Source organism: Balaenoptera acutorostrata, chromosome 16 (assembly GCF_949987535.1).
Source record: "Balaenoptera acutorostrata chromosome 16, mBalAcu1.1, whole genome shotgun sequence".
NCBI classification, from domain to species: domain Eukaryota; kingdom Metazoa; phylum Chordata; class Mammalia; order Artiodactyla; family Balaenopteridae; genus Balaenoptera; species Balaenoptera acutorostrata.
The window spans coordinates 5,922,226-5,937,482 of record NC_080079.1 but is presented as its reverse complement, the minus strand read 5'-3'; the positions used below and the strand labels follow the sequence as shown (position 1 = coordinate 5,937,482).

At 43.3% G+C, this 15,257-nt stretch overlaps 1 protein-coding gene across 3 annotated transcripts in view; it reads right to left on the bottom strand.

The window, feature by feature from the left end:
* Positions 1-15,257, bottom strand: part of C16H10orf90 (chromosome 16 C10orf90 homolog) — a 381,825-nt gene that overhangs the window by 59,872 nt on the left and 306,696 nt on the right. The window lies entirely within an intron of this gene.

The following is a 15,257-nucleotide window of genomic DNA, read 5'->3' as shown; positions in this document are numbered from 1 at the left end:
AGGTTGCAGGATTCAAGGTCACTATACAGATATCAATTATCTATATTTCTATGTGTAACTAAAAAAAGCTGGAAATGAAATTTGTAAAAATCAGTGTCATACATTTATAGCAGCATTCAGAATATGAAATAAATAAGGATACATTTAACAAAACATGTGAAAGATCTTTATAATGAAAACTACAAAACATTGTGGAGAGAAATTAGAGATAGATGCAGTGACATGGAAGAATTTCAAAGGCATTAGTCTGAGTGAAAGAAACCTTATACAAAGAAAGCCTAAGTTGCCTTAATATGTATAAATTCTAGAATAACAATAGAAAAAAAAATCAGTGATTTCCTGAGGCTGGAGGAAGGAGTAAATTGACTGAAAAGGAGTCAAATATTTCTCTGAGGCGATAGAAATACTCTATATATCACTGTGGTACTGGTTACATGGGTTTATATACATTAAATGTGTGCACTTTAATATAAGTAAATTATACCTCAATATAGCTAATCAAAAACAAAAAGCAGAGTGTAGGATCAGATTGAGAAGGCCTTTTTGAAATATAAAATTAAAATTTGAAAAATGTGTAATGGTAGCCAGAGTCTCTCACCACCTGAATCGTGCAGTAATGCAATATATCAAATGCCAACATTTTACACTTAGGAGTATCTGAAAGATTCCCCATCTTTTAAATCCATAGATAGTAACAGGATAGCTTTTGTAAGTCATATAATATTCAAGTGGCATGAAAATTTCTAGAAGAAAACAACTGCGTAAGTCAGGAAATCCTTGTATAAACACAAATTCTATATATGATTGGCGTTTCCGACCAGTAAAGAAATAATGGATTACCCCATCAATAGTCCATAGACAACTGGCAAACCATTTATGTAAAACAGATCCCAACCTTACACCATCTGAGGAAATATATCCAGAGGGATTACAGATTTAAATAAAGGAGCTAGAGAGGAATGTAGGCTAGAAAAGGCCATTCTAAGCCTATCAGTGAAAACAAAAGGAAAAGGACAAAGAAGATAATAAAAATATCTGAATGTCAAAAATTACCATAAACAGACATGATGACTAAATGCAATGTGGTATCCTTGGATGGGATTCTGGAATAGAAAAAGGACATTAGTGGAAAAACTGGTGAAATCTGAATAAAGTCTGTAGTTTAGTTAATAATACTATAGCAATATCAGTTGCTTAGTTCAGACCAGTGATTCTCAAAATGTGAGTGATGTTGCTCCCCAGGGAACATTTGGCAATGTCTAGAGACATTTTTGTTTATCAAGGGAGAAAGGGGGAGGTGCTACTAGCATTTCATGGGCAGAGGCCAGGGGTGCTTCTAAGCACCCTACAATACACAAGACAGCCCTCCACAACCAAGAGTCATCCAGCCCGAGACGGCGGTAGTGCCGAGGTTGAGAAACTCCGGCTTAGATAGAAGTACTGTGATGATAAGGAGAAGCTATATATACAGGATACTCAGGAACTCTCTGTACCACCTTTGTAACTCTTCTGTTAATCTAAAATTATTTCAAAATCCGAAGTTTAAAAAAGTACGATAAACATTAAAATATAAATACAAAGGGATATTTTTAACATAAATAAAAATTCAAAAGAAAAAAGGCCAAAAAAAAGAGGAAATTTACAAAAGAAGTATAGATGTATAACAAACACACGAGAAAGTTCAACTTCTCCATCAAAAAAATACAAATTAATATATCATAAATATTATATTTTTCACTTATCAAAATCACATGAAAATTTCTGTAATGTCAATACCCAATGCTTGTGCATGCTCAAGGCAGCTGCTATTTAGGTATTGATAGTCTAGTTTGATACAACTGTTAACAGAGTATCATTTGGAAATCTATATTAAAAAGCCTTAAAATTGTACCTCTCCTTTGACCCAGAAATCCTAGGAATGTGGCTTAAATAAATCACATGAAATGACCACAGAGATTTCTCTACGAGGACATTTATCAACACATTGTTATAAAAATGCAAAAATGGAAACAATCTATTTAACAAGAAGATTTTCAAAAAATAGCTTGGTAAATCTTTATAACAGAAGCCTATGTAGCTGTTAAATGATTAATAGGGGAATATGTAGGACATGAAAGGGAACTTGACAATCTATTTTTAAGAAAAAGCAACCTCTAATGATGCTTTTACATGATCCTCTGTTTGTTAAGAAAAGGAAAGAGAAATTAAAAAATAAAATTTCGTTGCATACATGAGAGGATCCAAGTAATCTATTTGGGAAGATCGACTGAAACATTAACAGTGATGTTATCTGTGGATAGTAGGATTATGGTTGTTTTTTATTTTCCTCTTTTTGCTTCTCTACATTTAAATTTTTACAATGCACATGTTTTACTTTTTCAATAAGAGAGGGAAGAAACATTACAAAAGCAATGGAATTGAAGAAGAAACTGATTACATTTACTCCCTGTTCTAAGGAGCATTTTCATGTATGATTTTAGACCTGGAGAGAAACCACAGTACAACCGGCAGTGCCAACAGCCAAGGTAGACCTTGGGGTGGAACCACGACAGGCTTTGCCACAGCCAATCACATCATCACAAATTCTCCCCGATGTCTCCCTCAGCTCTGTCTCCCAAATGCACAACACTGTGATGTTCAGTGCGTTTTATGGACCACCTCTCCCAAAATCTGCTGCCTGGGCTCTGATGCTCCACTCTTCACAGCTCCTTTGCTACCGTTTCTGAACTAAAGTGGGTCACTTGGTCTTACACACACACGTGTATTTGTAAGGGTGCAAGACAGGATGCCACAGGACCTCAAAGTCATTTGTTCAACTATCTACATAGGCCATCTGAACAAAATCACCTAAATATTGCCCACCTATACTCAAAAATGGATAAGCCTCTATCTTCTTAAAACACCAGAGCCATTTTTCTGCTGAATAGACACCAAAGATTCCATATCACCTCATTCAACAGCAAGCCTGGCCCTTCACTTCAGCCCCCTGCCCAAGGAGGGAGCAGATTTTAAGCAAAACTCTATATTTTTTCCCTTCATTTCAGCCAACTTATAAATTTATACATGGGAAAGACAAGACAAAGCCAGAGCACCAAATATCACCATAACATTCTGCATATCTCCAACAGATGGGCCCCAAAGTTGTCTCTGAATTGTCTAACAGATAATGTAGAAGGAGAAACATTAGGAGCTGCAAGGGTTAAATGCTCTGAGAGGTTAAAAATCAGAGTTGCTCAGGAGATGCACAACTCTGGAAGAGGGAGAGTGGAGATTTTTGTCCCTGTGGGGCCCATGTCAATGGTCTGTATAATATGAATGACCCCATCCTTAATGTAGGCTCATGACACAAGACCAAAGCACAATGAAAACAAAGGTAGTTCTGCAGGAGACCAAAATGGTGCAGTCCTTGTATGCAAATGCTTCAACTAATTGAGAAACTGATTTTTAAAAATCTGAATTTTTGTAGCGTTTGTCTTTAACTTCTGATTCTACAGACAACCACCACCTACTGGGCCAGTTTATACACTCCTCACCTAGACTATGTGTTTGAGTGTTCCTTCGGGGCACTTATTACAAAAATCAGAGTGGGAAAGAGCAGGCATTTGAGGGAGCAGGTTCTAACCACAAGTGGCATGACAAAGGCTGTGTTCCCTGCAAAGAGAATACCTATGCTGTGCTCCTGCCCTCAGGACCTCTTGGGGACTTCAACCTTGAACAGTCTGACAATTACCCCTAAGTAGTGAGAATTAGGATGCACAGTAAATAGGACATGCTGACCTGCAGGGAAGAGCCGTCCTTGAAGAGTAGCAGAACGTGCCACCCCCAAAATATGCCACTTGGCATAAGGATTATTTTGAGCTGAAGGCAACTGAGGAAGATGACACCAGAGGAATCAACATAACAAACTTTACTAACTAGCCTTTATCTACCATTAGTTTCCTCCCATATATTTACCCTCCCACTTTGACAACCTTGGAAGCCTAAAACTGCTCTCCTTTGTCTTTTCATTTCTCCACAAAATTACTGTTCTTTGTTGAAGATGACATATAAGCCAGAGTTCTAAACCACTGCTTTGAGTTACTCATTTTCTTCTGGTTATCTCCCATGTACATATGAGGAATACATGTTAATAACTTCTCTTTGTTTTTCTCTTGTTAATCTGTCTTTTGTTATAGGGGCCCCAGAGAGAACTTGGAAGGGTGGAGGGAAAATTATTTTCCCTTCCTTACATCCTCCAGAACAGAGCTCTTAAGCAGGGAGGCACTGACTCAGATTCCAGAATAGGGTCTAACATAGGCAGTTTGAAAAAGCATCCCTAATGTGTCTGACGCACTCCCCTGGTTAAGAACACCTTTTTCACACTCTCTGATAACAGCCATGAACAATGTAGGATCACTAGAATGCCCCTTATGTGAACTGTGGTACTTCATCCACAGTTATGCCTTCATGTGGCTCTAACCTAACATGGAAAACTAGTGACTAGAAACAATCTCCCCCCAAAAAAAACCCTTCAAAATATTTTGTAACATTGTTCATACATTTTCTGTCTTTTCATTAAATTTGACCATCTGCAGGATAATAAAGTTCTTCGTTGACAAAACTTGATTATTCTTACTAAGTTCTTGGAGAGAAACAATATTGTGAGACTTTTTTCCCTCCATTTAAAAAGAAGTGGGGATGCTATAGACCTCACTTTACTTTTCACAACCTACCTCTGGACGTGTCTCCCCACCCTTTCCTGGCCAGAGAGGTTTTGGATATGGCCATGGGGAGAGGAGGTTTGAAGAAGGAAAGGGAGTGAGCTTTTAAGTGACCCTGGCATCAGCAAGGCTTTGTTGGGTCATCAGAATGACCTGTCCTCTGCCCAGCACCCAGGTCCTGAGCAAGTGTGCTATGCTCCATGGCTCACTGCTGGGCATGGAGAGCTCATTGCCATTGACTCGGACTTGGATCCTGACCTCCAGGTCAGTGCAGTCTAGAAGAAGAAAAATGGCCCCCATGAAATAGCCAGTATGTCACACTGAAAGGCAATAATATTCTTGGGAGTCAAGTGCTTGAGAGATGGAACCAGGAAGATGCACTGAGGCCATGTACGTCACAGGCTGGTGAGTGATGAGAATTGCCAGGCAGGTGGTCCACAGTAACAGTGGGCTATAAGGAGGTTAGGGCACAGTGCAGGCCAGTGGTCCTCAACCGAGATGATTTTGTCATCTCTCCCCCAATCCAGATAATGTCTGGAGAGGTCGGTGTTTGTCACAACCGGGAGGGAGGGCTATTGGCATCTCGTGGGCAGAGGCTAGGGATGCTGTTAAACATCCTATGGTGCACAGAGAGCCCTCACACAGAGAATCATCTGGCCCCAAATGTTGATCCTGCCAAGACCTAGAGAGGGAAGGCAACACTGAGGTGAGGGGGCCAAGGTCAAGGTGAGAGGCAGGAACCATGAAGCAAAATGTTCCCTTTTACTAGCAACCAAAGAGATGCCAGCTCAAACCACAACAGAGCGGTATTTTTCATCTGGAAATTTGGGAAGATTTACAAACTAATACCTAATCTTGGCCAAGCACATACAGAAAGGCCCTTCACCTAGATTCCTCCTGAAGTCTAATTTGGCATGTGTGTCAAGAACCTTAAAAAGGCTGATGCTCTCTGATTTAGATACATTCCATTTCAAGGATTTTTGTTTTTTCAAAAGGAAATAATGCAGTATACAGAAAAGCCTCATATGCCCAGTGTTCACATTAATATTATTCCAAAAAGTGAAAAACGAATCACTACTTTAAGGACCAACAATGAAGAAATAGTTAAACTACGATATATCCATAAAACACACCATTTCATAGTCAATAAAAGTTATCTTTGTAAGCACTGTTAATATCAGGAAAAATTTATGATATAGCGCTAAGTGGCAGAGACCCAGAGGGAAATTACATATGCAGCAGGGTCTCAGCTACTTGTAAGAAAAAAATAGACATGCATAGAAAGAGAATGGAAGAAAATATACCAAAATATAAACCGTGATTATTTAAAGGGACTGAGCTTTTTATTTTGCTTTTTGTCATTCTCGGTTGCCTATAATGTATTAATTTTATAGTCAGGAAAATAAATCTACTTGGGCATAGAAATTTCATGAAGATAATAAAGGCCTGAGTGAGGATAGTGGCTGTAGACATGGGAAAGAAGGGATGGGCATGAGAGACTTTCCACCTTGCCAGTGATTTGATGTGGTAGCGAGGGAGAGGAAGGAAGCGTTCAAAGATGACTCCAACTTGTGAGCCTGGGATCCAGGAGGTAAGGGAACCGTTACTAAGAGCAGGAGAAAATCTGAGCAGAAAAGTGACAACAGTGGCCTGGGAGGTACCATTGGAAGGCTGCAGAACACAGCCAGATGCATGAGCCTGGAGTCTGCCCCACCCCCACCCAACTAGCTGTGTATGCCTGGAAAACGAGTGTTAATAATGTATATTTCCTATGGACTTTTAGGGAGGAGTAAATGAATGAAAACTCATGAAGTACATAGAACAGCGCAGGACACACAGTAAAACGTTAGAAACAAGAGCAGGGGCCTTGGTGGTTGCAGTACTGGTAATGAGTTGAAACACAGTTGCTCCTGCCAGACCTCTAAATGCCAGAATTCCCAGACCCTTGTCGCTTCCTGTCCTTCTCATTTCCTAGGTGTTCTCAAACACTTCCGTGGCATAAAACACCAACTCTAGGAAGAACATTCTTCAAACCATAACTCTATCCTAGAACTTTGTTTTGGGCTCCAGATTCATGGGTCCAACTCCCAGCTTGCCATCTGCACCTGCCTGCCCCATTGACACTTCAAACATAACCTGTCCTCATGGCACCTGGGATCTTCTCCACCCCTCCTCACATCTTCCCCACCTGGATATAAACCTTCTCCCCTGTTATTCACAATATATGAAGAACACTTAAAATTCAACAGTAAGAAAATAAACAACTCAAATAAAAAATAGACCAAAGCCCTTTACAGATATCTCACCAAAGAAGATATACAGATGGCAAATAAGCAAATGAAAAGATGCTCCTCAACATATGTCATCAGGGAAATGCAAATTAAAACAACAAGATACACTACGTAACTATTAGAATAGCCAAAATCCAGAACACTGACACCACCAAATGCTGGCAAGGATGTAGAGCAACAGGAACTCTCATTCATTGCTGTTGGGAATGCAAAATGGTACAGTCACTTTGGAATACAGTTTGTCAGGTTCTTACTAAACCAAACATACTCTTACCTTATGATCCAGCAATCACATTCCTTGGTATTTACCCAAAGGAGTTGAAAACTTATGTCCACACAAAAAACTATACATGGATGTTTATAGCAGCTTTATTAATAACTGCCAAAACTTGGAAGCAATCAAGACATCCTTGTTTAGGTCAATGGATTAATAAAATGTGGTACATCCAGACAATGGAATATTATTCAGTGCTTGAAATGAGTTGTCACACAATGGATAGACATGGAAGAAATTTAAATGCATATTAGTAAGTGAAGGAAGCGTTTGAACTGTCTACATATTGTATGACTCCAAGTATATGACATTCTGGAAAAGGTGAAATTATGGAGTCAGTAAAAGGATCAGTGGTTGCCAGAGTTTGGGTGGGGAGGGATGAATAGAGGGAACAGAGGATTTTTAGGGCAGTGAGACTCTATACAATACTATAATTGTGGATACATGTCATTATACATTTTCCTAAACCCATAGAAGGTACAACACCAAGAGTGAACCCTAATGAAAACTATGGACTTTGGGTGATAATGGTGTGGCAGTGTAGGTTCATCAGTTGTAACAAATACGCCACTCTGGTGGGGATGCTGATAGTAGGAGAGGCTGTAAATGTGTGCAGGTGGGGTATATGGGGAACCTCTATACTTTCCCCTCAATTTTGTTGTGAACCTAAAACTGCTCTAAAAACATGAAGTCTTTTTTAAAAGCCCCCAAATCTCCCAGTGCCCAAGCCGGAAAGTCAGATGTCAACCTTGCCATCCCCCCACTTCCCCCATGACCTCGTTGACACTCAAGACTTGTGAATGCCACCATCAGGCTCTTTTTCCCTCCTCTCAAGCCTCCAATATGGTTCTCATCTACTCCATGGCAATAACCTCCCCCCTTTCCATCCCTCACCTTCCAATGAGTAAGAGTGACCTTCTTAAAGCATGCACTATATCAGAGCATCTCACTGCTGTTAGGAGGAAACTGTAAATCCTTATTCTGGTCTCAAAGCCCCAACCCAAACCATTTCCCGAGCTCATCGCTTCAGCCTCGAGCTTCAGCTTCATGGCACTACTTGCTACGTTGCAGGCACAATGGCCTTCGCAGCTCCTCCAAAATGCCAAGCTCATCTCTGCCTCCAAACCTTGACACATGCTGGTCCCTGTACTTCTATGCTTTGAGAATCACATATACACACTACTACATATAAAATAGATAACCAACAAGGACCAGTTGTATAGCACAGGGAACTCTACTCAATATTTTGTAACAACCTATACGGGAAAAGAATCTGAAAAGGCATGAATATATGTATTAATACAACTGAATCACTTTGCTGTACACCTGAAACTAACACAACATTGTAAATCAACTATGCTCCAATGAAAATTTTAAAACTAAAATAAAAGTTCCTCCCTCAGAAATATTTTCTTGACAAACTCCTTCTTCTAAATGAAGCCTCCCTTGTTAAGCTCTCTCATGGTCCTCTCCTCCCCTTAGAGCACTGACCACGATCTATAATGACATACATATTTAGGGGTCTCAGTTGGATGTCTGTGTCCCCACCAGACTGTAACCTGCATGGTGGGGAGACCACACCTGGGTTTCGTTTCAGCTCCATGGAACCAAAGGCTCACCCAGGGCCTGGTAACCATGGCTGCCACAGTAAATGTCATGTGAGTGAGGGAAGGCTCTCCAGATGGGACTCTGGTCTGGCACAAGCAGGAGGTGCCAGGGTTGGACACATGCCCCACCCACTTATTGAGGATGGCGGATGACACAGAAAGGCCTGATTTTTCTGCTGACGTGAAAAGAGGCAGGAGAGCCACGTGCCAAGGATGAACCTTAGTGAGCACCTGCATCTGGGGAGGGGGAAGAAAGAATCAGAGGAAGCAGGAAGGGACTGGTGAGAAAAGGCAGAGGAGAAGCCAGAGTAAACGGTGTGATGGGGGTCGAGGGGGAGAGAGCTTTGCCCCTGGATTCTGAGCATCTCTCCTACCTGAAAACTGGACTTGTCTAAACAGCTATTGTGACAGAAAACCAGAGCCAGAGAAATGAATACATTAATGCACTAGGAGAGGAGAGTTCGAGAGAGAATCTGGTTTACATCTCTCATTCCACAGAGGAAGAAGTGGAGCCCATGGGGGGAAGAGACCTGCCCAAAGTCGCCCGCAGCTCGTCCTCGAGCAGGGCTGGCACACCTGTTCTGTAAAGGCTCAGGTAGTAAATACTGCAGGCTTTGTGGGTCACACGGTCCCTGTCCCAACTCCTCAACTCCGCTGTGCAGCGCAAAAGGAGCCACAGAACAGCGTGCGGACGAACAAGCACGGCTGTGTTCCAATGAAGCTTGATTTACAAGAACAGGCGGTAAATCCCTGGGCTGAGGTTGGCTCACCCCTGCTCTCAGCTGTCGCTGCATGCCAGGGGTCCCATTTCACTGTTCATTTGTCAGCTGATTCTAACACCCCTTAGCTTCTCTTGCTATTAATGATAAAACAAAACACACACACTTATTCTGCCCAATTCTCTTCTTAACAAATTCCCAATAAGAAGGCACCGTCCTGGGCTTCCCTGGTGGCGCAGTGGTTGAGAATCTGCCTGCTAATGCAGGGGACACGGGTTCGAGCCCTGGCCTGGGAAGATCCCACATGCCGCAGAGCGGCTGGGCCCGTGAGCCACAACTGCTGAGCCTGCGCATCTGGAGCCTGTGCTCCGCAACGAGAGAGGCCCGCGCAGCGCGATGAAGAGTGGCCCCCGCTTGCCACAACTGGAGAAAGCCCTCGCACAGAAACGAAGACCCAACACAGCCAAAATCAATCAATCAATCAAACATACGCATCTGATTCAAGATCCTCATTAAAAAAAAAAAAAAAAAAAAAAAAAAAAAAAAAAAAAAAAAAAAAAAGAAGGCACCGTCCTGAGATTGTTCGCCTCGTCCTCGAAACCACTCCCACAGCAGAAGAGCATGCAGTCCTGGCGTGAGTGCTGGCCGGGCACTGGCAGCGGGGTGGAAATGTCCCCCTCTGGTTGGGAAGCACTGAGAGGCGAGTGGCCTCAGGAACCTGCAGAGGGTTAGATATACCCTGCGGGCACTTATGGTCACCATGGGCACTGCCAACCCATATGATCATTGGCAACCATGCGGGCTTTACCCTCAAAACAGCCCCTGAATCTGACCACTTCTCAGCACCACTGCCACCCTGTTCCAAGTCACTCCTCCCGCTTCATTGCTCAATATACATTTGTTGAGTGAATGATTAAACGTCAAGGGTAGGACCAGTCAGGAAGTGTGAGAGCCTTCCCAGAGGAACCAACACTCCAAGAAAACATCAAAGGCTTCAGAAGAATCAGCACCTGCTGAAGAGAGAAGGGGGCTTTCCTAGGCAAAGGGAATAGCAGGGCGAAGGCAGAGCGGGCAGAAAGAGAAACGGGTGCCTTTGGGGAGGGGGGCAGTGAAGAGTGCACAAGCCAGAGGAATCAAAAGTGCTTAGATTTGTGGAGTGTCTATTAAAAAACAAAGAAACAAACAAACCCGAAAATCATCCAGCAGAATTCTCTGCACACAGGTGCTAAGGTCCACACCCCACTACCCCAGGTTCAGCCTTTCAAGATCCTTGACTTGTTTTAGAGAACTATGAGGCCACAGGGTGGAGAGAGTAGATTAAACGGCAGAACAGCCAGCTGTGATGCACTCAGATCCCCCTTGGGAATAAAGGGTGTAGCCGCCCACCCACCCCACCCCCAGCTGCTTGAAGTCCTGCAGGAAGACGGTCCTCAGAAGTCCAGCCCAACCCTGGCAACTGGAAGGCTCACTCTTTATATCCCCTTCCCAGGGCTATAAAGGCCCAGCCTCCTCACCCCCAGTCAGAATAACTCTGAAGGGCCACTCTAAGTTCAGAGCCCTCTAAGGCCTTCATTATGACTGCATCACAGAACACTCGTGTTCTCTGCCATACCTACTTCCCTTCCGATCCACAAGTGCCATTTCCAAGAGCACTGCACCATAAATGCCCACTCATCTCCATCTCAGAGCTGGATTTCAAGAGACTCCAACGCGGAACATAGGCAAACAGGGTAAACTTTGTCTTGGAGGATAGACGATAAGGAGCAGGCAAATTATAGCCGGCAGGCCAAATCTGGCCCACTGCCTGTTTTGTAAATAAAGTTTTATTGGAATAGAGCCATGCTCGTTTATTTATGCATTGTCTGTGGCTGCTTTCCTTCTACAATGGCAGAGTTGAGTAGTTGCTAGAGAGACCACATGGCCTGCAAAGCCTAACTTAATTGCTACCTGGCCCTTTCCAAAAAACAAAAAGTTTGCCAACCCCAGTTCTTAATCATTAAAGAAAAAGCACAGCTGTAAAATAAGGGTTCCTCCTCAAATGTCTTCTGGTCTCTCTAGCAAGAAATCTTCATGGGCTTGGGGAACTGAGTGTAACGCAGGCTTCTCTGGTAGACTTGGCACGTATACGTGCAGTGTCATGTAGGCTTCCCTTGAGTGATGTGAGTGCCTTCTCCATGAAATAAACCTCACTCACTACTAATGTGTTAGATTATCGCGTCAGAACACTAGTAAACACGGCATTCCTTCCGTGAACTGGCAGGGATTTCTTCCTCTCCAGTCATTCCCATCTTTGGCCACTAGTGATACTAAACTTCACTGGGGTCTTCCCAGACCAACGCCACCAGAGCAATTCTAAGACAGAGGGTCCACATAGAACACTGGTGTCCGGGGCAGATGTGGGCAAACAGTGCATTCAGCAGTGTCTTCTCCAAAAGCACCTAACAAAATCAGGTGGTTTCGTTCTATCTGCCTGGTTGTCTTAGGAACAGGGGAAAGCTTCAGATCTTGGCCACAAGTAGGAAATGAAACTGGCAGTAAGTAACGTATCGAAGTCAATACTGGTTTAGCAGGACTTCCCTGGTGATGCAGTGGTTAAGAATCTGCCTGCCAATGCAGGGGATACTGGTTCGAGCCCTGGTCCAGGAAGATCCCACATGCCATGGAGCAACTAAGCCCGTGCACCACAACTACTGAGCCTGCACTCTAGAGTCCGCAATCCACAACTACTGAGGCCATGTGCCACAACTACTGAAGCCCGCATGCCTAGAGCCCATGCTCCACAACAAAGAGAAGCCACCGCTCACCGCAACTAGAGAAAGCCTGTGCAGCAACGAAGACCCAACGCAGCCAAAAATAAATAAATAAATAAATGTATTAAAAAAAAAAATACTGGTTTAGGCATGCAACACCCAGTGAGGAGAGAAACATTCAGATCAACACTGTACATCCCACAGAACACCAGGAGAACAGATTTCAGGCTGGGAGGGATTTCTGAGCCAATAAGTTTTAACTATCAAATGGCATGGCTTGTTACATTTAGTTAGAAGTTAACTGTGTAGCTTACTCTCCTAATAGATTTTACCCAGGGTAACTGGGCACCAAATGCTGGTATTATTTATACGCCCATGAGCAGTCTTTGAACATCACCTTGGACAGGGAGAGTGGAGATGGGGCCCGCCACCGAGAGAGTCCCCACCATCCTAACTGCTCTGCTTTGGGCTGTCACTGAGGATGGCACAGTGCAAACCAAACACACATGACTGTCCTCAGCTCTGGCACTTCATGGCCAGGAGGGCGTGGGCAGGTTATTTAATCTTCAAGCCCCATTTGTCTCGTCTGCAAAACAGGAATAATGACATTCTCTTTACAGAATGATGTGATTGATTCAAAGTAATAAATACAATGGAAGTAGCCCAGGGCTTGGCATCTAGGATTTCCACAGTAAATGTTGTGGGTATTGATAGGATGATGATATTGATGATGATGATGGTGGTGATGGTGATGGTGACATTCTTCCTTACAATAGATGCAGGGATTTGTACAATGTCCCTCTAGCAGGTGCTAGCAGGATGCTTCTAACAGTGGAGATGTAAGTAACAAACTTACAAGGACCAAGGAAATGAACAAAGAGGGAACCAATTCACAAGCCCTCGGCCTCTGAAAAGAGAACAGGTAGCCCTGGGTCTGTTAAAAATGTTACTTCCCAGCAGACACAGCCAATCTGCTCTGCACAAAGCATTTGATGGCATCCCATTTTCCCTGATCTTAGCAATCTTTCTGGGTGCGTGTCCCGGAGGCTCATTCAACAATACAATTTATAGGACTGTCTGTCTGAGGACCCAATGACTAGAGCTAAAATTGCTTTGCCTCCATTTGTAGAATCTCCCAGGCTGAACCTACCTTGCAGCTGAATGTAAGCCGGCTAGCAAGGATACTGAACATTCTGTATTTTGGAATCTTTCAGATACAAAGAATCAGATTCAGTGACTGTGAAGTGTGCCGACCGCTGACAGCACATGTAGCCGCAGGAGGCTGTCAAGAATGTCTCAGATGAGATTCCAGTTTCAGATGAGAAAATACAAACGGTTCCTTGGAGTTTTGTTTTTTTTTTTAAAATTATTTATGTATTTATTTATGGCTGTGTTGGGTCTTCGTTTCTGTGCGAGGGCTTTCTCTAGTTGCGGCGAGCAGGGGCCACTCTTCATCGCGGTGCGCGGGCCTCTCGCTATCGCGGCCTCTCTTGTTGCGGAGCACAGGCTCCAGACGTGCAGGCTCAGTAATTGTGGCTCATGGGCCCAGTTGTTCCGCGGCATGTGGGATCTTCCCAGACCAGGGCTCGAACCCGTGTCCCCTGCATTGGCAGGCAGACTCTCAACCACTGCGCCACCAGGGAAGCCCAAAGTTCCTTGGAGTTTTAATGAGCATCGCCACCGTCGGAAAGCACTCGCATTAAGGTTGAAAAGCTTTGTCAAGACTGAAGGTCAGAGAGCTCACCCCTGAAGTCTTGTGTAGATTATACTAGGACAGACTGTGGTAGTTAGAATCTCTGAGTTGTGCTTATGAATTTCAGGCAAGAATTCTGAAGCATGGACAAGAAGTGCTTTCTTATCACCCGGGCAGAAATGCATTCCATTGCAAATTAGTTTCTAAGTGAGAGAGCACAACCGTACAGGGATGTGTGTGTGCATGCGTGAGTGTGTGTGTGTGTGTGTGCGTTTGTACACATGGACGCATGTGTCCTAAACAGTGAGCCCAAGGTTCTATAGCTTTGAACTTCGTGACTGAGGGACCCAGAGTCACCTGGAACCTCTTTCCCTTATAGATTTCATCTCAGAAAAATAGAGTGGAAATGTTTTCAAGCTTAAGGGGACCTTCAAGAACACCAAATCCAACCCCTTCTCTAGTTACCCAGATGAGGAAACAGAATCAGAGTTAGTGTGGCATGTCCACGTTCAACGTGCTGGAAAATAATAGATCAGCAACTCTAAGGAAGGTGACCTGGCCGCCATAAATATCTCCTTCCTCAAATGGTAGAATGAGGTCATGTGATTTAGAGCCACTCAAAGGCTCCACAGGTGAATCTTTGGGATTAGGGCTATTCTGAGGGAAGTCGGCCCATAGGAAGTAAAAATTAACTTGCACTCTTTGCCTAAGAAAATCAATTCTAGGAGTAGTCATTTCACAAAGTCACAATCAAAAATCTTGTCTGCGCCAAAAACCAAAACTAAGACGTAGGGATTTGCTCTGTTCATGCTCCTCTGCTCTGAGATGGATGTTTGAGATCTGGCTCTGGTGATTTTTAAGGCTCCTTTGGTGAAAGTGCTATAAATCCAAGTTACTATTTCATACCATGAGACACAGCACAAAGACTAGGACATGCTTCAATGCGGGAGCATACAACAATGTAGGTCGTATATTTCCAGACTCTTCATCAACAAGGAAGAAGAAATGGCTGGCTTGAGAAATGTCTTTAAAACCCAAAGTGAGGCCGAGCTTTGCAACACTGACGGCTGCTTATGTTTTCCTTCTTGCAATAAGTCTGCCAGACTCGGATGCATTCAACAGTCTAATCAGTCTGAAAGCCATGTCAAATTGCCTTAAAGGTCTCTGAGCATCCAATATATATACACTTGTTAAAATTAATTACATCATTTAACATTTCTACT